Source organism: Pristis pectinata, chromosome 5 (assembly GCF_009764475.1).
Source record: "Pristis pectinata isolate sPriPec2 chromosome 5, sPriPec2.1.pri, whole genome shotgun sequence".
Classification (NCBI taxonomy): Eukaryota; Metazoa; Chordata; class Chondrichthyes; order Rhinopristiformes; family Pristidae; genus Pristis; species Pristis pectinata.
In genome coordinates, this window is record NC_067409.1 from 62,515,689 (window position 1) to 62,534,485 (window position 18,797).

The 18,797-nt window shown below is 39.7% G+C and overlaps 1 protein-coding gene across 1 annotated transcript in view; it reads right to left on the reverse strand.

The window, feature by feature from the left end:
• The window catches only part of dgkb (diacylglycerol kinase, beta), a 589,337-nt gene that overhangs the window by 44,003 nt on the left and 526,537 nt on the right, over positions 1-18,797 (reverse strand). The window lies entirely within an intron of this gene.

Sequence of the window (18,797 nt, forward strand, 5' to 3'; positions counted from 1 at the left end):
ATTAAGGATCTTCATATGGGGGAAACTGAGATCTAGAGCACATTACTAAACAGATCCAGGAAAATATATAGTTGGCATGGTTAGTAAGTTTGCAGATGGCACTAAAAGTGATGGTATAATGGACAGTACGTTATTTAAGATTACAATGGGATCCAGATGAACTGGGGAAGTGGGCCAAAGAATTGCAGATGGAATTTAACCTGGACAAGTGCGAGGTGTTGCACTTTGGTAAGTTAAATCAGGGCAGGATTTACACAGTAAATGGTAGGGCCCTGGAGAGTGTTGTAGAACAGAGAGACCTAGGGGTACAGGTACATAGTTCCCTGAAACTGGAGACACAGGTAGACTGGGTGGTGAACAAGGCATCTGGTATGCTTGCCTTTATCAGTCAGGGCATTGGAACGTCATGTTACAACTGTACATGCCATTGGCGAGACCACACTTGGAGTATTGTGTGCAATTCTGGTCACCAATGTCCCATGTAGGATGTTACTGGACTGGAGGGCTTGAGTTACAAGGAGAAGCTGGATAGACTGGGACTTTGTTCCATGGACCATAGGAGGCTGGGGAGTTACCTTGTAGAGGTATATAAAATCATGAGGGATAAATAAATTGAATGGGCACATTAGTTTTCCTAGGGTTGGGGTGTCTAAAGCATAGATTTAAGGTGAGAGGGGAAAGATTTAAAAGGGACCTAAGAGGTAACTTTTTCACACAGATGGTGGTGGGTAGATGGAATGAACTGTCTGATGAAACTGTGGAGGCAGGTACAATTACAACATTTAAAAGACATTTAGACAGCTACATGGATAGTAAAGTTTTAGAGAAAAATGGGCCAAATGTAGGCAAATAGGACTAGCTCAGGTGGAAATCTTGGTTGGCGTGGACGAGTTGGGCCAAAGGTCCTGTTTCTGTGCTGTATGACTCTATGACTCTAAGATCATGGAATAAACAGCTTGCAATATGTGAATTGCCAATAAATTGAGAAAAAAAACTGCTTACACAAAACACGTGATGGGAAGATAGGAGGGAGGAAGAAGGTGGCAAAATCAATCTTCTGTAATATGATGAGTAACAGAGAGAAGTGCCTAAATATGTGACAACAAGTACTTAATTTCTGCATATATTTCAATTTTCATTTTCCATGTGTTTAAGTTACCAAAACATATGTGTCTTGATAACATCAGACAGTAGAAAAACGAAAAATGTACATCAGGTAGAATAATAGTTAACTTGATCACTGTCATGGCTGACAGAATTTGTCAATCCATAAATGATAATCACAGCAGGCAATTAGCAGACACCCACATATTTAACAGACATGCTGAAAAGCTGTGTGGTTGAGAGATAAATGGAAGTACACAATGCTTGCATACCAGACTGGCACAACAGTTGCAGTGAAGAAAAAACAGAATTCTGTTCATTTCTTTGTTGGTGGGAATAACTTGTAATGGATTACACAATAGAACATTTATACAAAAGCAAAGTTTGATTATTTCATTCAAAGCAAGCAGTTTTAATGTGCTGAATGGCACACATGTTATTGCTCCTTCAACATTCTAAAGACATGGGAGGTTGTGATGCTGCAATATGAATATTTTGTGTTTAAATTAGGATTCTGTCTCTGTCTCACTTTCCTCCTTTAGGATCCTGCCCTAATAATGCCTTATGTAGTTCATTGTCAAATTTTACTTGATAACTCTTCTGTGAAGCACCTTGGGATGTTTTGCTACATTCTTTGCATCTTCCACTCACTAGCTTTCCAGATCCTTGCTGTTTTAAAAAGAAAAATAGCACAATTTCATCAAAGACTCTTATTAAGTGAACAAAGATCTTATAATTGCAACGATCCTAACATATGTGGGAATATCTTACGATATGAAAAGAGAACAGTTTTATTAATTCAGGTTCCTGGTGCAGTGCTACCACTGCTGGGATTAGAAATCTGAGCATTAAAGTGAGATGCTACTATTCAGTTTTATATCAATTCATTTCACTTTCGGGAAATTAATTACAGTTTTACATAAAGATAATAAGAATAAATTGAAATACAAGAAAATTAAAAGGGCAACAGCTCTTAACAAAACCAGAGGCCAAACATAAGGTTGTTTTGCATTTTACATACACATTGGTGGCAAATTTTAATGTTCTTCTAACCAACTGTACTGGTTTAGTGGGTCTATAGATTAAGCGAAGGATGATAAAAGTAGTGGACAATCCACCAGGAAAATACACTAAGAGATGTCATGGCTCAGCATTCAGAGGGGCACGGATTAATCAAAACTTCTCTTATAATGACACAGAAGGAGGCCTTCGGCCATCAGGTCCATGATGGCTTCCAGGGATTAATTCCATTAGTCCCTTTCCCGATCTCCCTGTACCCCTGCAAGTTATTCTCTCAAACAAGCCCATCAACCCCTCCTCACTTGGATCCACCTATTGATTGCCAGCTCCTGCCTCACCCTCCCCCTTACCTCTTTATACTGGTTACCTGCCCTTTACACTCTCAGTCCTGATGCAGGGTTTTGACCCGATACATTGACTATCCCTTTGCCTCCACAGATCTGCCTGACCCGTTGAGTTCCTCCAGCACTTTGTTTTTTTGCTTCAGACGCCGGCATCTGCAGTCTCTCTTGTCTCCAACTTTTTATTCTTCCTGTGATAAACTTACACTAAGGGATAATTTACAGCAGCCAATTAACAAACGAGCATGAGGGATTTGGGAGGAAACTGGAGCACCTGGAAGAGGTTCATGCAATTACAGAAGAAAACATCTAAATTCTGCATGGACAATGCCTGAGGTCAGGATTGAGACCAGGTCCCTGCTCTAAAATGCTTTTTGCAAATGATAAGTATGAGCAGAGAGTGTTGGCAAATAATTCAATTGAGCTCACTCTCTGGAACATGAAGGACTTCATCAAAATGCAGAGTGGGAGAGACTGCAAGTGATTTTCTGGTCTGTCCACAGAATGAGAAGAACTTTTTGCTTTAGCACCTGCTATACGTGGAGGGCAAGTAGGTTCGGACACCCAAATCCCTCTTTTGTAAAACCAGAATATATTTTGCTTCTGCTTCCTTTACACAATAGTTCTAAAAAGGTTTCTTGACACATAGCTACAATTTGTAGATTCAGGAGTGCTGGTCTGTATCAATGAACAAGTGGTTCCAATGGAGAGTAGTATATACAACAAATGCATCTCAGCATTCGCAGGACCTCAAGTTATGCCTTTTTGACCATTTGCTTTTACTTCCATGCATACTAAAAGCTGTTCACTTGGATGTGCTTCTTAACTTGAAGAATTAATGATCTACAGAATGGTGGGATACTTGCAGAATCATTGAAAACACAGCCAGAAGCTTTTTTCCTCTATAGCTAAGTTGGACAAAAGGTCTTTTGGATGCATGTATAACTCAAGATTTTGTAAAAGGCACCCATTGTCATTTCAAATCCAATCTCAAATGAATGAGCAATAATTTGTGAAGTTGAAAAATCTTCCATTCATTGATTAAAGGATTTAGTTGCATCTCCAATAAATGTTTGACTCCTCAGACCATTTTAGTTCCCTTATGTGAAAGCTGGGATTAATGCATCCTGTTCAATGTCTAAGTGGAAATGAATTTATTAAATATGTAGTTTTTGTACTTAAAATGCACCAAAGTAAGTCGCAGTCTTCCTCCAGAAGCTATTCTTAAGCTTCTTTAATGTTGGGTTAGTGCCATGCTAATGTGTCAGCTCTCAATACACAGCTAGCTCTAGATACACCAAGGCCAGCAGCAAACTAGACACATTTTTAAGGTTGCACTTACATTTGGCTTAGTTAAGGGTGCCAGTTCCCAATGCAAAAATTTTATACAGTGGGAACAATCCCAAAATAAACCTACTAATTTTGCTCTTCCTCATAGGCAAACAATTTATTTTAGCTTGCTGTGGGAAACCCATGCACCAGGAGCTGATGCCCCACAGAACTGAATGTAAAAACCTCTTTTAATGCAGTCAGACAAGAAGGATCTGTCCTTGTCAGTGATCCAGAATGAAGCCTTATTCAGTATTCTGTTAGAATCACAATAGGAGAATCCTTGCTGTGAGCCTGTCAATAACATTTCCTCTTAATAATAAACAACTTAGCAAAGCAACAGGAAGCAACTGGGTCAGAAGGCTGGGAAACTGGAAATAAAATGAATCCACCCAGATCAGAACCATGAAAACTGATCGAGAAAGTCAGCCGAAGTACACATACAAATCCAATCATAAAAACAGAGCCCCCAGAAAACTCAAGAACAGCCTTGAACATGTGCTGATATATGGAAAGAAAACCTGCATGGAAAGTGCAGTGGGACAGAACTGATGCTGATCAACAAAAGCTGACAAGTAGGCATTGCTACACCAATACTATTATTAGTTTATACTCACTGTCCAGCAGTTCCTGGTGAAAAGGAACTCTTCCTTTTCTGTTGTTGCTGCTGGTTCTGTGCTGTATATATCTGTACCATTCCGTTTCTCTATTATTTTTCCTTTTCTCCCCATTGATGGAATGCATTCTCTCTATTACAATCCCCATTGTTTTCTTATCTTTCACCTCCATATATTTTTATTTGTCTTTCCCTATTTTTGTTGTCTCCCTTTTTCCCTGCTGGTTCAATCCCTCACAGCATCCAAACAAGTGGTGATGGTGGTTACAAAATCTCATGATCGACAGTGAAGACCAACTGGGCCAAAAAGCAAAACCACAAAACCAGCAATTGACAATTTACAGTCTATTTAACTGCCCATACAGCTATTTTTTCAATGAAACTAGATTTGGAGCTGGAAATAAATAAATGAAGAATGGAAACAACAAATATTTTCAAATTTGGAAAGAATATTAGAATCATTACAGCACCAAAATAATGTAAAAATAATAGTGATATTAACCATGGACATCTGTATTGCCTTTATTTTAAATGGGTCTTCAATGTGTTCCCAGTGTTGAACTCAAAAAATAGTTATGTGAGATATTTGACAGAACTTGTGTGGCATTAATTAAGATATTGCAAGAAAAATGCAATTTCTTTGCTTGCAAAATTTGGGGATGGTGGAGAATAGATGGGGATTTGGGTGAATAAAATTAGATTTAAGACAGACAATGATTTGAACTCACTCTCTCCTCCCACTGCTGTCAATGCCCCTGACTGTACAACTAGCTTTGAAATCAAGAAAATACAACAGTTTACCGCTGCCCAGAAGGGAACTCTTGGGTCTCCAACTTCTTGGACAGCGGTAACACAAAAATAATGTTGAGAATAGTGTTGCTTTCTATGACAATCTTGCCTATGAAAAGTTATGCTGTACTTTGTGATTCATTTCTTTACACTAACATGTAAAAACTGGTATAAAAAGCTGTAAAGTTAGTGGCATAATGGGAAGTATAGCAAGTCAATAGAAAAGCAAGTTTATTGCTTAACAAGCTTCCAATTTGCTATCTTCATTTTACCTTGTCACGCAATATAAAAATATAGCATCTGCAAGCAATATAAAGAAGAATATAACATGGGCATGGTAGCTTTGGTTGCATCCGTGAATCCACAGCATTCGGGAACCAATGTAAATACTGAATTGGACATTTTTGTAATTCATTTCTGTTGAGCCTCATACTTTTCATTCCATTTATATCTATCTCAATGACAGCTATAAAAGTAAGTAGATGTTCTAATTAATATCAGTAAACACAGTCTCTCAAAATCCAAAATGTTTTAATTAAAAAAACTATAACAAACCATAGGAAAGATGCAATGAGCAGCTCTGCTCTTGTACAGACATGTACTGCAGATGCTTACACAATGTTTTCCATGAAATATGTACCTCATATGCTGTGGTACTGAAGACTCAGGCATTTCTGTCCTAATACAGTCACAACACTTGCATCTACCCAAGAATGTGGAAAATTGCCTTGTATGACGTGTCTGCAAAAAGCTGGACGAATCCAATCCAGTTAACTGCCACCCAATCAGTCTACTTTCAATCATCACTAAAGTAATGGAAGGTGATGTTGATACTGCTATCAAATGATACTTATTCACCAATAGCCTGTTCCCTGATGTCCAGTTTGTTTTTTTTAACCAGGACCACTTGTCTTCAAACCTGATCATACCCTTAATCCAAACGCAGACCAAAGAGCTGAAACACCAAGGTAGAAAGGAGAGGTAAATCTGACTGCCCTTGATTGCCTATATTTGGCCAAGTTTGGCATCAAGGAACTCTGGTAAGACCAAAGATTGCAGACATGAAGGAGGAACGTTTCAATAGTTGGAGTTATACATCACAGAAAGGAAGATAGTTGTCGTTGTTAGATGTCAGTCATCAGATCCCCAGGATACTGCAGCAGGAATTCCTCAGGGCAGTATCCTAAGTCCAACCATAGACTTTTAAACTTTTATTTATACAGCACAGTAACAGGCCATCCCGGCCCAATGAGCCCGCACCACCCAATTACACCCATGTTAACCTAGTAACCTGTACGTCTTTGGAATGTGGGAGGAAACTGGAGTACCCGGAGGAAACCTACGCAGTCACAGGGAGAATGTACAAACTCCTTACAGACAGCAGTGGGAATTGAACCCCGATCTCTGATGCTGTAATAGCATTACGTTACCTAGCCTTTACACTACCATACCATCTTGAGCTGTTTCTTTATTTATTTTCTTTCCACCATAAGTTCATAAGTGGAGACATTCACTGATGATTGCACAGTATTCAAATTCGATTTGCAACTCCTCAGCAAGTGCAACAGTGTACAGCTGTATGCAACAAGACCTAAGCAACATTCAGGGACAGGTTGAATAGGCAAGTCATATTTGCATTATCAAGGTACCAGACAATAACCATCTCCAATCACCAAGAGAGAGCCTAACCTCCCATCCTTGACATTAAATGGCATTACCATCACCACCTTGTGGGTCAACATTAATGAGGAACTCAACTGGACCAGCCACGAAGATACTGTAGCTACAGGAACAGATCAGAAGCTGGTTACCCTGCTGCAATCATTAGTGAATGTCACCACTTATGAATTTATGATGGAAAGAAAATCTTTAGAGAAACAGCTCAAGATGGTATGGTAGTTTAACGGCACAGTAGCGTAATGCTATTACAGTGCCAGAGACTGGGGTTCAATTCCCGCCGCTGTCTGTAAGGAGTTTGTACATTCTCGCCGTGACTGCGTGGGTTTCCTCCGGGTGCTCCAGTTTCCTCCCACATTCCGAAGACGTACGGGTTAGTAGGTTAACGTGGGTGTAATTGGGTGGTGTGGGCTCATTGGGGCGGGAGGGCCTGTAACCGTGCTGTATAAATAAAAGATTAAAAGTCTATGGTTGGACCTAGGATACTGCCCTGAGGAATTCCTGCTGCAGCATCCTGATCCTGCAGATCATCCTGATCTGCCACAGTCTTTCTCCCTTCTGCATGGCACAAACCAAGAGTGTGATGGGACACTTTCTGCTTGCTTGGATAACTGTGGCTCTATCAGCACTCAAGAATGTCAGCATCATCCCAGATGATGCAGCCCACTTATTGAGCATCCCATCCACCATCCTAAATATTCAATCACTCGATTATTGGCAGATGGTGGCTGCAGTGTGCACTATCTATAAAAGCATGGCAAGTTGCAAGATTTCCAGAAAGCTGTCTTGCTCTTACTCTTTCTTATGCAGTGGAAACTCTATTATTTCCCATCAAACAGGGCCTAAAAATATGTTTGACTGTTGGAAAAACCCACCTGGTTCACTAGTGCCAGCCTTGCCAACAATGCCAGGATGCAGAGAATGAATAATAAAAAGAACTTACAAGGTGAAACTCTTGGAATAGTGACAGCTTTCAAGGGTTTCACACATTGAGGCATGGTAAACAACCCAGTGCTGACACACAGGATGGCAATGTGTTGGCCACATGCCTGTCACTGTACATCTGCTCCTCCAATGTGTAACGTCTGAAGAATACTTCTGTGCTTATTCAATAAGATGGCAGAATATCTTAGGGAAAATCGAAGGTGGAGGAGTGCTGAAGAATTCCTTTTCCCTTCAAGATCTCCCTGGACATTCTTGCATATACTGATGAAAGTTACTAAAAATGAAACAGGACCAATTCCTTTGGATAGAAAAACTGCTCTGCATTATTACTGGAGTTAATGGTGATGTGAGAGAATCCTTAACTTATTACACAAATCAGATTTTTCCAAATGCAAATCTTGCAGATGTTCTACCAGCTCTGAAGAGGCTTACATGCTGGCTTTTTACCAGTGTATAGCTAATGGTAGATCAAGTCTTTTGAGAGGGATGGTCAACTTTCAGCTGGTTTAGTGAGAAGTTTTAATTCTGTAATGCCCTATCCAACAGCACAGATTTAAAGCAATATTTTTATTGAAGCTAACATCACATCATGTGAGTATCTCAAACAAAAAATCTACCTATAAAATTTGTATTTGATGGTATTTACTGTATATTTAGCTAAGAAAATGTAAAATGTAATAGTAGAAGTAAAGGATGTTTATGCTCCAAAATGTAATCCAAAATCCAAATGACTATCCAAAATAGTTTAACCTCTACTATTGACAAGATGCTGGAGTCAATAATCAAAGGGGAAATAACTACTCATTTCAGAAAGATGAATATCAATTAATCTAGTCAACATGGTTTTATGAAAAGGTAAATCATGTTTGACAAATTAACTCAAATTCTTTGATGATGTGACAGGAAGAGTTGATAGAGGGGAATCTGTAGTCTATTTAGATTCCAAAAGGCACTTGACAAGGTGCCATATAAGAGGCTGGTGCATAAATTAAGAACCCAAAGAATTGGAGGAAATGTGTTAGTGTGGATTGTAAACTGGCTGTCACATAGAATAATACAGGCCCTTCGGCCCAAAATGTTGTGCTGATCTTTAAACCTTGCCTAAGACTACCTAACCCCTTCCTCCCACATAGCCCTCTATTTTAAATTCCTCCATATGCTTATCTAGCAATCTCTTGAATTTGACCAATGTACCTGCCTCCACCACTGCCCCAGGCAGTGCATTCCATGCCCCAAGCACTCTCTGGGTAAAAAACCTTCCTCTGATATCTCCCTTGAACTTCCCACCCATTACTTTAAAGCCATGCCTTCTTATATTGAGCATTGGTGCCCTGGGAAAGAGGCGCTGGCTGTCCACTCTATCTATTCCTCGTAATATTTTGTATACCTCTATCATGTCTCCTCTCATCCTCCTTCTCTCCAAAGAGTAAAGCCCTAAGTATCTCCTCATAATCCATACTCTCTAAACCAGGCAACATCCTGGTAAATCTCCTCTGCACCCTTTCCAATGCTTCCTTATCCTTCCTATAATGAGGCGACCAGAACTGAACATAGTACTCTAAGTGTGGTCTAACCAGAGTTTTGTAGAGCTGCATCATTACCTCATGGCTCTTACACTCTATCCCACAACTTATGAATGCTAACATCCCATAAGCTTTCCTAACCACCCTATCCACCTGTGAGGCAACTTTCAGGGATCTGTAAAAAATATCCATAGAAAACAAAGAGTTGGAATAAATGGGCCCTTTTCAGGCAGGAGAGATGCAGCTAGTGCAGTACCCCAGGGATCTGGTCTTACTTCTCAATTGTTACATTATGATCTGGAGAAGGGAACAAAATACAAGGTTTCCAAGATAGCCAATGATACAAAAATAGGTGGAAGGGCATGTTATCATGAGGACTTTGTCATTCTGCAACAGAAATTAGAGTATTTGGGTGAAAACCCAGCAAACAGAGTTTAGTGTGGGAAGTGTGAGGTCATGCATTTCAGTCAGAGAAATCCAAAGGTGGATTATTATCTAAATGGAGAGAGACTGCAAATGAGTGAATTTCAGAGGGATCTAAGTGTTCTAATGCATCTTCCACAAAGAAATTAGCAGGTAGCTTCCATAAGCGGTTAAGAAGGCAAATGCATTTTGGCCTTTATTTTGAAGGGATTAAGAACAGGGAGGTTTTGCTATAGTTGTACAGGGTGTTGGTGGGGTCACACTGGGAATACTGTGCACAGTTTTGGTCCTCTTACCTAAAACTGGATATAGTAATATTGGAGACAGTCCAAAGGAGACTTACCAAGCTACTTCACGGGATACAAGTGTTATCTTATGAAGAAGAGTTAGACAACTTGGGTCTTTATTCCACCGAGTTTAAAAGAATGAAGGGTGCCCTTATTCAGGACTTGACAGGGTGGATGTTGAGATGGTTTCACAAGTGGGAGAGTCCCAAATAAGGGGACATAGCTACAAAATAAAGGGCCAGTCAGGCGTGTAGAAATTTCTTCTCTCAGAGGGTAGCGAATCTCTGGAATTCTCTGTCCTGGAAGGTCATTAGACATAATTTAAGGTGGAGATAGATAAGTACTTGAAAGATTATGGAATTGAGGGTAATGCAAAATTGGCACTGAGTAAGTGTTGAGGGCAGCATATTTTAGCCATAAACATATTGAATGGCAGGGCAGGCTCGAGGAGCCTGGTGGCCTACTCCTGCTCTGATTTTCTTGTGTTCCTGCAATGCATAAAGGCCTGAATCTTTCATGAGGTTAATGAAAGTTACAATTGCTCTGAATGTAACCAAGTTAACAGATGAGAAGGGAGAGATTGAATTTAAAAATTACTTACTAACTTTTTGCATTTTGTGAAGGAATAAGCAGGTGGAACTGAGTTGTTGACCCATTCCCTCAATCAAAGCACAAATGTTTTCTGGCAGACATAGAAGGGCGACAAAGAAGTTTCTCCTTTCAAAACTGGTCTAATATTTTAACACACAACAAAAATACACAGGTTTAAAACATGCAAGGAAATCCAGTACATGAAGTAAAGTCAAACGTGTGTGCTTTAAATCAAAATCATAATATTGTATGAAATAAAGGCAGATTTTTCTCTAAAATCTCTTAACATAATCTGGTAACTATTAACTATGAGTTGGTGCATATAAAGTTGTCTTATACCTAAAACTGTAGCTAAATTGTAGGATGAACATCTAACAATTTGAATATGACAGAGAAAATTACAGAAATAAATTAGTCTCACAATTTGCAAAGACCAGTAGAGATGGAGGTCAGGGACCCTGGTACTGGCCAAGAGGGAGGCCAGAGATCACAGGAGTGGCTGAAAGAAGGGCTGGATACCCTGGGAGTAGTACTGCTGGTGACCTTCCAAAATGCAGTGTCCGCAGTCGAGTTGATTATGCCCATTGCAGCACAGTTGTGATACTGTGGGATTCACAATATTACAATTTTAATTGGGCACAGCTCATGCTAAATACAGGGCATGAACAAATAGGGGTCCCTCTTCACTTTGCCTTTTTAGGAGTTTATAGTTTACTTTCAGAACATGCCATATATAAATTATGAGCTGCAGAGTTCTTTAATGCTCATGTTTCCTTATTAACAGAAATTTTGCAGCACTGCATGGAAGCAAAGCACAAGCAGGTTGGAGGTTTCCTGAGAAGTGTTGCCATATGTCGAACATATTGGCTTTACCAAGGAAATCGGCCTTCCCCATTGTCTCCTGGCAACATGCAAGACCTAGTAAGCGTACGGACACACTCTTGTGCATTGAATCCAGCTGGCCCTAGCACTCCTGATTATGAGAATAAAAAGAACCAGAAAAAACAATGATCCTAATTATGGTAGCTGGTAGTACCTTGAGGTTCCACTGTTCGAAATTACACAACTATGGTGAAATTTAGCACATTTTTTCTCCCACGTGGCAATACTTTAATTCTTACAGGATCAATAATTGAACACATTTCATCCATGGTTAATACTAAAATCAACTCTGAAAATAAGCTTCACTGATTTCACAAATATGTTCTTATGACACAGTTCCATGCTCCGAAGCGAATATTAAAAATCAGTTGAGGAAAGTTTGCTTTTCTAAAACAAATATCTTTATTTTATGCTATCTGCATGACCATTGAAATAAAAAAACATCTGAACCCTCAGTGTGTTTCCTCTACTCAAAATAAGCAAAAAGAGAACAGAAACTCACATGAATTCCCCTTCTCTGCATGTTCACACTGTGTCTGCTGTGTATCAGTAAGATTAGGCTTTGAAGGGTGGTTGTTTCTTTTTTCCTCCCTCTGCTTATTTTCAATATGAATTAGCTTGCAGGCTGTGTGGGAATGTGTACATAGTACACAGCAGCTCCTGCCTTTTCGATAAACTCTGCTGCTTCACGTGTCTCTTCACATTACTGCAGTCTGAAAACAAGGCCCGGTCTCATGAATGAGTGCTGATGTCAGCAAATTGTGAATGGCATTCACTCAGAGAGGGCTGACCTGTCACACTCATTCCTCATGGTGGGATGCAATCACCAGGGAGACACCACGTTCATTTCCTCTTTAAATTTAGAAAGCTTTGCACAGGACTGCAATGGGTTCAGAAATCATTTTGGGGCACTAGACATGATAGAACTTGTTTTGGCCTCTACAGATCTAGATGTTAAAGATCAGCATTGTTTTTATTGGCTTCTTTAGGCTAGACCTGCAAGCTACATAATGTGCTCTTTCACAGGTTTTCCCCCCATCATACTTGTTATAATATCCAAATATACAGTAAGTCAAATAAGACCCAACTGTCCAGCAAACATCAAAAATTCTTTCAAAAAAATTGTTCTGTCTTTAAGCTGAATTCCTTGTAGTAAAAGTATAAATGGCCTGGAAATTGTATTGTACCTTGTGATACAGTTTCATTATAAAATCACTTAACCTACGATTTGCCTTCCAGGTCCTTTGAACATCTGACACTAACATAGGGAGGTGCTTCAAGATCCACAGTAATGTCCCAGGATGTACATCAGCTGGATGCCACTTCTGTGATTTCTGAGCATGCGTGTGTGAGAGCAGATGGTGTGGATCATTCATGCTTCACAGCACCCGTGAGCCCTGTTTTTTCATAACCTAAAAAGACCTGCTTAAGCATGGAATCTGACACTGGGAGCCCACCTCAGATACATCTGCATCAAGTTAAAAGACTCACCCCTCCCACACTTCTTCAGGCCCCTTCAACCCCACTTCACACCAGTCACAACCCCTATCCATTCTAATTCAAATGCAACCCACAGCCCCCCCCCCCCCAGATGTTGTGACCTAACTTCAAAGTTACTATCTACTCGTGAAAACCCTCCATTTTTCTTAAACCTCACTCACAAACTGTGACTTGTCACCTACACTCACTTCATAATGGTCAAATCTACACAATATCCTGAGTAAGTTTGCAGCAGCAAGCTCCTGAGAAAAATGTTTATTGGCAACTTTGCACCACTATTTAACATACCAAACAGGCCCTGAAGCAGTTCTAGACCAAGAACTCTACAGTGAGAGGGGGAAAGTTTAAGGGAGAAGTGTAGGGCAAGCTTTTTCTTTTACACAGAGAGAGGTAGGTGCCTGAAGCGGGCTGCCAGGGGATGTGGTAGAAGCAGAAACAATGGTGGCATTTAAGAGGCTTTTAGATAGACACATAAGTATGCAGGGAATGGAGGGAAATGGAACACGTGCATGCAGAAGAAATTTAGTTTAATTTGGCACTGTGTTCAGCACAGCCATCGTGGGCCAAAGGGCCTGTTCCTGTGCTGTACTGTTCTATGTTCATAACATTTTAAATCCCATCCTGAGGTTCACTCTCCCACTTCCTCAAAATAAATTTTGTCATCTGGACAGTATAACCATATCCATCTTGCAAAACACACAGCATTTTGTTTTTTCTATTTACATTGCTTTTTAGTCCACTGAGCAAACGTTACCATAAAAACCAATATATTTATTCTGATCTCTTGCTGAGGACACAGCACCTAACTTTGAAGCAATCACATTTTATGGATGTAACTCTGAAATGGAAGGTGTTAGTACTGTCGGAAAATAAAAGGATACTCCTAATTACCATCTAAAGAACCTAAAACATCTAATGGTTCCCAGTCTAACTTTTGGCAATCAGCTGAGGTGGTTTCTTTTTTTCAAGATAGTTTAATCATTTATCTTGGCAAGCTGACAATTCTATCATGGATTGCTGGATAACTTGTAAGAAAAGGTAGAGACCATTAACAAAAAAAATGCATTTTAGCAAGTCTCAGGGCGTACTGTCTAATGATAATTTGAAAACGGTGATTTCTACTATTTACTAGGATGATTAATTGGTCCTCTTACTCCAATGGTAATGATTATTTATCCTTCCTAACATAAAACAGGTTACAAAAATCTCTGCTGAACAATTGCTATAGTCAAGGCAGGCCACTTGAAGTGGCGTTTTTTTGGTAGGTGTTTAACTTCTCCCTTCTTCTCCTGAAGTGATTGATAGACAGCACGGTACAATTCCTTCCTTAGTAATGGACCCTGAGCCTGGATGCTGATCTACCTCCTTCTTCTTTTTCTCTTGTCCTGCTCACATCTTCACATAATCCATCCCCCTTCCCTTCCCCATCTTCTCTATCACCATTTTAGGAGAAAGTCTGGCAAACAATATCCACTACAAACCCACAGATTCCCATTGAACCCTCAGCTACACTTTTTTTCACCCTACTTGCTATCAGGCCTCCATGTCCTCCTCCTGGTTTCTCCTCTGTCTCTGTTGCATCTGTTCTGATGATGCCACCTTCCACACCAAAGCTTCCAATATGTTTTCCTTTACTATCAGTTAACCGGTCCTAAATTATGTCCATTTTGTTACTTGCACCTTTATGCACATCCATTCTCTCCACACCCACAGTTAGCATAGTAATTCAGTCCTCCAACTTTCACATTTAACAGATTTCCAATACCACCACAGTCAAGGATCCTCCTCCCCTCCCTTTTCAATATTCTGAAGGGACTGTTCCTACCAAGATGCACTGGTTCATCAATATTCATCCCCTTTCTCACAGTGCTTTTCCATGCAACTACAAGAAATGACTTTTTTCTCCATCCTTCCTATGTTTTAGGGACCCAAACTCTCTATCCAGGTAGTGCAGGGATTGACTTGTACTTCTGATTCAGTGCTCTTGATGCGATGTCCTCTACACTGGGAAGAACAAACATCAGTTAGGTGACTGCTTTGTGGAAGCCCTCCATACAACGTACATAGGTGATTCAGGGCTTCCAAGTACCAGTCACTTTTATTCTCCATCTCATTCCCACTCTGCCTGTGGCCTCATACACTGTCCAGGCAGGTTCTATGTGAGCACCTCAACTTCCAACCAAACCCATTATATCCTCTGAATGCAACACGATTCAATAGGTTTACATAAACTACGTTTCTGACATCTGGATTTCTGCATTTGCTTCACCTAGTTCTGTAATTTTACAGAGTTACTCTGCATTTATATCTGCACCTGACTACGTCTGCTCCTTAACTTCATCTTCCTTTACCTTGCACTGTTACTCCTTTTGTCGTTTGGTCTCTCCTGCTTTCTACCATACAGTATCATAGACCTTCCCTTCTGATCTCTCCGTCACTCCCCCATTTCTCTGCATCCTAAAACATACTTTATCTCTGACTATTCCCAGTTCTACCTGGAACATTCACTTTGTTTCTCTGTCCATAGATGCTGCCTGACCCTGTTCAGCATTACCAGCAATTTTCCCTTTTATTTCATATTTCCAGCATCCACATTGTTTTATTTTTGTATCTGCTCTGAACCATATCCATTCAGATACATGCAGTTGGCAGTATTTGGTACAAGTTACTGATCAAAAGCTGATTATTCATAGCACTTGGCCAGGTGCAGGGAAGGCAAAGTGTCATGTGGCACTTTTCAATGCAGCCACAAATCAGCATATTCAGGAATGGCTCTAAACTGCGTCCAAATGTCTCGGATTTCCCAACACTACCCTTGAGCAGGAAGCACATGGATGATACATCTTAGAAGAAACAATGAATCAATCATTGTCAGGGTAAGTTTCTCACTTTTTAGTTAACCGCAGTAAACCTTGTCTGTCTTGAGAGCATGTTAATAATTCTGCATGGTAGTGTAACAGTTAGCATAATGCTTTACAGCGCCAGAGACCGGGGTTCAAATCCGACCACTGTCGGTAAGGAATTTGTATGTTCTCCCTGTGTTTGCGTGGGTTTCCTCCGGGTGCTCCGGTTTCCTCCCACATTCCAAAGACGTACAGGTTAGGAAGTTGTGGGCGTGCTATGTTGGCGCCAGAAGCATGGCGACGCTTGTGGGCTGTCCCCTGAACACTACACAAAAAGATGTATTTCACCGTGTCTTTCAATGTACATGTGACGAATAAAGATATCTTATATGATTTTCTAGCTATTTCAAATAATAGTCAGAAAATTAAGGATTGTTAAATTTTATTTTGGAATGATAAAGATGCATTCTTAGCATATAAGGTTCTCTATCAAGAGCAAATTTACCCTCTCTCATTATTTGATTGGCTCTACACTCCTCTTGGAGGTAGATCTTACCTTAGGTGGTACTGAGACAAAACAATAAGTTGCCATTGAGATGAGGGACCATCTTCCACTAACTCTGAAGGTCCTGCTGAGGCAATTGACTTGAGTTCTATGGTGAGACTTCCTGCCACGAGGGAATGTAAGTAACTCATTCCTAGATGTTGCATCATTATTCCCACACAGCGAGAAATTAATGGCTTAAAAGGCAGACTAAAAAACTAACTTTATCAACTCTTCGCATTACCTCTGCTGCATTAAAATAAAACAAAACAAAACCTGTCATAAGTTGAGAATTTGAACAGCACTAATCAAGGGAAGAAAACTGTTTACATGTAAGGTAATGTTAAGTTCAGCTGCAACATCTGCAGTTTGGGGAACAAATGATCTAGTTTTTTTTTCCCATTTTAAGTCTCCAAAATAGAAATTTTTGTTCATCGTTAATCTCCAACGTACTTTACGTTTGGTGACTGTGCCAACCATTCCTTTTGAATCCCCCAAGTAGGGACACTGATTCTCTGAATGTCAAACCATTATCGTAGTGGCAGTTCTGGGTTTTCCTGTTTCTAATGAATGTCTTTTTTATTATTGCAGCTGCTCGCATTGGAACACTAACCCAAATGTCTGCCCTTAGCACACCGCTGGCCAGCATCCAGAACTCTAGCAGTGCGTGCATACTGCCCACATTGTATTTGTTTTGTCCCACTGTAAACGTGCTGGGGGTATATGCACAGGGGTGATTGCATGCTAACTGTAGCCCTGTATGCTGGGAGATGGTAAATTTCAGTTCATTCATGATCAGCTGCTGATCCAAATGAAAGGGTTGTGCTGTAAAGAGATCTTGTCGTCATGGATTTCTGGCTCACAAGGGAAGCTTTCTTTCCATGGAAGTAGTATGCTTGAAACTGTTCAAAAGTGTCTTCATTGTAAAAGTTGCAGCAGATGCAAATTCCCTGCTCCATTTTTGATTCTCTAGACTATTTGTGTACTATTATGCAGACAATGTCCTTTTTAATTGGTGCAAATTAACTTTGAGACTTGTTACACATTTGATTAAACTTTGGCTCTTTCTTACCCTTACGAGGAATGAAGATAAGAGGGGGTTTCAAATGTAAAATCTCCCTATGCAGTGGAGCGTCCTCATTCTTTAAGCAAAGGAATGGTAGATAATATATAAAAATCTTAAATAATCCTTATATGATTGGTATTTTCACAGCAGTGAAATAAAGAAGAATAAAATTACACTATTAGCAAATAGTGCTTGGTTGGGGCTGATTCTCAAATTCCAATGACTAATCAGTTATTGTGCATATGTGCTTTTGTGTATGGATAGATTTATCACACATTCTGTAATGTCAATTACAGGATGAGTAGTTACACTAAAATGACTGCACCATGCATTTGGTAACACATTTGGAGGCATTTCAAACTGATGGCAGAGTGCACTTGATATCAAATCATAGCATTGGTGCAAAGTAGTTTAATTCACTACAATGGTTAGGAAGTTGTTACGTAAACCTAATGTGAAATCCTGACCTACCTCTGAAATGTATGAGAAGAACCATTTTGAGTCATATAACAATACAGCACAGATACAGGCCCTTCAGCCCAACCAGTCCATGCCGACCACGGTGGCCACCTAGCTAGTCCCAATTTCCTGCATTTAGCCCTTATCCCTCTAAGCCCAGCCCCTACATGTACTTATCCAAGTGCTTCTTAAATGCTACTATTGTACCTGCCTCAACCACTTCCTCTGGCAGCTCGTTCCATAACTCATTTCTCCACTTATAGTATAAGTGCAATCTAAAGCACATATGGAAAAACTGCATAGATCTGAAGAAATATGTTAACTGGAATGAAAGGTAATGAAGTACTAAAAATTAAACATAAAAATAATTGCAAATGAGAAAATATATATATATTTTTGGAAACCCATGGAATAATAAAACAGGAATTCACAATAAATATATTTTTAAAACAGATAACTTATAGAATTACATACAAAATGTCAGCTGGTGGAATTAAACATAAGAGTTCTTTAAAGAGCCAAAATAGGCTCAATGGACTGTGTGCTGGACACTTCAATGATTAAAATTGTACACTAAGTGGCTATAAATTTTAGACATAATGTTAAGATTAATTTTGATACCATTTGGAGGAATCAAATATGTTTAACGTAATTGCAATCCCCCAATGATGGATAAAGAAATACCTGCTGCACAAACATTCCAATATAGTTTTCCAAGTACACTTCCCGAAACTATCTTACCGATTAATGGCTGGAGTTCCATAAGCTGCTATGGCAATATAACGTAACTGGCAATCCTTAACTCCATATTGACTTATTAGTGATGTAGCTTTAAAGATGATGACATTTTAGAATTCT